The sequence below is a fragment of the Glandiceps talaboti genome, chromosome 17 (genome assembly GCF_964340395.1).
Source record: "Glandiceps talaboti chromosome 17, keGlaTala1.1, whole genome shotgun sequence".
Classification (NCBI taxonomy): Eukaryota; Metazoa; Hemichordata; class Enteropneusta; family Spengelidae; genus Glandiceps; species Glandiceps talaboti.
This window is the reverse complement of record NC_135565.1, coordinates 7108163-7111741: the sequence shown is the minus strand read 5'-3', so window position 1 is coordinate 7111741 and position 3579 is coordinate 7108163. Positions and strand designations below refer to the sequence as shown.

The 3579-nt window shown below is 34.5% G+C and overlaps 1 long non-coding RNA gene across 1 annotated transcript in view; it reads right to left on the bottom strand.

Moving 5' to 3' along the window:
* LOC144448609 (uncharacterized) overlaps positions 1–2309 on the bottom strand; it is a 16250-nt gene extending 13941 nt beyond the window's left edge. The window contains exon 1 of the long non-coding RNA XR_013482115.1: positions 2295–2309. This is a non-coding gene — a long non-coding RNA (uncharacterized LOC144448609). The remainder of the gene's footprint in view (positions 1–2294) is intronic.
* Positions 2310–3579: the final 1270 nt, after the last annotated feature.

The window sequence follows — 3579 nt, the reverse complement described above, 5'->3', positions numbered from 1 at the left end:
ACGTATTTTGGGGTATCTCGGATACAAAAAAAACATGGTTGTGTTAAATCCATGATGTGCAAGATATAAATTTGTTCGTCTTTCTAACTATAGTATAATTATACGATGATTGATAACATTAGCAATCGTCGGGTTAGGTAAATCCCAAAAACCAGAACATGCTCAAATCAGAGTACAAATTTACTATCACTCAATTACAACCCCGGTAATGCACGCTGAACGCAATCCACAACTACTAGTTGTGCTTTGAAAACACCCAGATAATGTATGACCATCTACATATCTTGTTTTATTTGAAAGTCTGTCAAAATTTTCATTTGTATACCAGTAAGTAATTAACCAATTCATAAAAAGTATACATGTTTGAAAAAATAACCACGTAAGCACTTATGTTGATCTTTTGTACCCTTTATTATCAGACGAGTACTGATAAATGTACAGGTACCTTGATCTTTTTATAGATAGGCATGACAGGGTTACATAATGATAAATCATTGAAACCTAACCTTTGTAACATTAAGTGTCTGTCCCTTTTGGGTAACGTATGCGCAAATTCGATTTCGTTAGAAAACTTGCGCGTTTGCTCAGTAGTATGACGTATTGTTTACTATTTGCATATCACTCAGTGATATATTCAAACTTATAACCATCAGCTGAAAAATGAGTGTGTCTTTGTTTTGCCTTCTGTATTCCATTATTAAATGTACAGAAATGTTCATGATATGTTTTCTTGTTTTAGTTGAGCAAATTGCACCCTCTGTGATGGTAATTTGGACGACCGTGCGTTCGCCGTCACTGGACTTTCGCCGTTCTGTATGGAATTTTTTACTATCTTCCTGTGACATGAAGAGTAAAGTTCAAAGACTTGTTACACTGTATACAACGGTGATCTTTTGTTCGGGTGGTGAAAAATACGCCTGCATATCTGCAGGGCTCTCGACCAACCAGAATGCGATATTGGCGACAGGTGATGTATAACCCTGTTTATTGCTCTTCACAAATACTCCTAGACTACATGACACTGTAGAGTACGTGAAGGCTCAAGTAAAGGGAGGACCCACATTTTACGTAACTGACATTCTTCTTTTAGAGATGTTTTGACAAATATTCAAGCTTCGATAATCATTTGTTTTGTATTTGAGGTGCTGTTCAAAATAACGACAAAGTTACAACTTTCGTCACTATTTTTCTTGATGTTGCTGACTTTATTAATATTTACCACATACATTATATTCCACACGTAAATAAAGGAAACGATTTACCATGGAAAAAACACACCAACATTATGATTTTTTTCTTTCAGCAAAATACTCATGACTATTGTACATACCTTTTCCTTGGGTTATGGCTACGAGCACAACGAAAAGTTCGATGGCGAATTTCATCTCTGCCTGGGTTCTGATATGACACAAGGTACAATATGTTTGTCAGCCTCTCAATCTGAAAACACCAAAAAATAACAACTGATATGGTTTATTTGTTATAGTCTAAAATTTAGTCTTGATCTACAAATATGTAATTTAAGGGATACAATATATTGTCTAAGTAGAAATGCTGAACATATACTTATCGAGATAATCATTGTTAACAATACAAATCTGGTGATTCGGTAAACTAACAATGTTAGTGATTCCGGTTTCTTTTCATCAATTCTGATTACATATTATTTGTAATGTTATAGACTTTTGGATTGCTTTGCAAGTGTAGGATAAATAATTCGCATTTTATTAAAATTAAATCAAAGCTTCGTCGAATTAAAACGGCTGTGATGACGATGTCCAGGTATTTATAAGCATTCACCTTTCATAGACAAGTAAATGTACATTAATAATTAACTGATCGAATCACATAAATCGTTGAACAAAAATGTCGACTTTTTCGATTATTAGTGCAAATCGTGACGCTAAGCAACTTTTAAGAATGGTGTAAAGCTCGCCTTCACTTTGGTTCTATAGTCAAAATTCAATTTCGACATATTATACAGAAACATTTTGGGATACTGTTAGTTCTCACAGAAAAAAAAAACGTGTTTATACAGTTGTTTGAGATAACTTATAGTATAATATTAATTTTACTGTTATATTATGTATTTCCTGTATTTGCAGCAATCAAGAGTAATGGTGAAGTTTATCATTGTAATCATGAACGGGGAGCCAGATTGTTTAACACAGTGTTGCTAAGTTATCATCACCGTAATTCCTTAACAAAGAACATCGAAAATATCTGCAACACAAACATGCACATCCCTTCTTAAAGTTGAAAACGTGTAAGATTTAAGATAGTTATCAACTCGCCTCCAATGGACTGCAATAGAGTTTATCTGGTAGACCTGCACATTCCCTCGCCATATATATACAATCGTAGTCACGCTTATAAAAATAGCTGGAATACATAATGAGATGAGGAAGTAAACCTAACTATATATAACAAGTATATACATACGGCAGTGGGGTGAATACTATAATGGGATTAATTGTTTATCAATATCTCTACAAATTATTGTTTTCTACTAATACATCTCAAGGAGTTACGGAATTGGCAGATCCTCACTTCTGAATCTTTTTATGAATACTACTTTGTTTGTTAGGCACAATTTACCTTATATGGGTTGTCCTTTATAATGACAAGGAATTGTTTCAGACATGACGAGAAACTGAATTATTTATACACATTATAACGATTGTCATCCCTCCACTAGGAACAAATGACATGAACTTTGATGTTCTTTTTTCTTTTTTTTCATGACATATGTAGTTTGTTTGACATTAACAGAGATACATCGAGCAGCGTATCTTAAATGATATTTGTGTAATTTTAACAGATCGAACCTTCATATAAGGGAAACACCTACGTTATGGAGTGGGTGAATTCTATAAATGGAGTAACTTTAAGCCATAATGTCTCTAAATTCTCTGTCTGTCTGTCTGTCTGTCTGTCTGTCTGTCTGTCTGTCTGTTTCACTGTCTCTCTCCCTCTCTCTCTAATAGTCATGATGTGGTGGTGGTGGTGGTGGTGGTGGTGGTGGTGGAGGTAAAGATGGTGAAAGTGGTGGTGGCAGTGGGTATGGTTGTGGTTGACTTGTGCTGATGATTGCTGGGGGGGGGGGGGACAAAGTAAGATGCGAAAACTGAGGATCGACTTTTAGAGAAATGTACAGAGTGTACATCTTATCTACGGCTTCCATAACTAGATAATATTCATATAACACTCGTTGTATATGCAACACACTTTTATCTTGGAGCAATGTTAAATTTACAAAATGTGATTTTTTAACAAATGAATCTTAATTGAGTTTGAGTGATCCTACTCATTTGACATACAATACCTCAACTGTTCACATAAACAGCATGTCAAAACAAGATGATAAAATGCGATATATCCATTTTTAGAAATACCTTTCGGCATGCAAACATAAAGAAGAGAAGATTGGGTTCGTAATATAAAATTTTGTCACCGGTTCAACAAATAAGCCGAACTATAAAGAAGTCGAGCAGTTTATAGCAAGAGACACAACAGACATATGAAAAACTTTAACCTGTAGGTTTTTTCTTGTAATTGACAATCTTGCCATAATTTCTG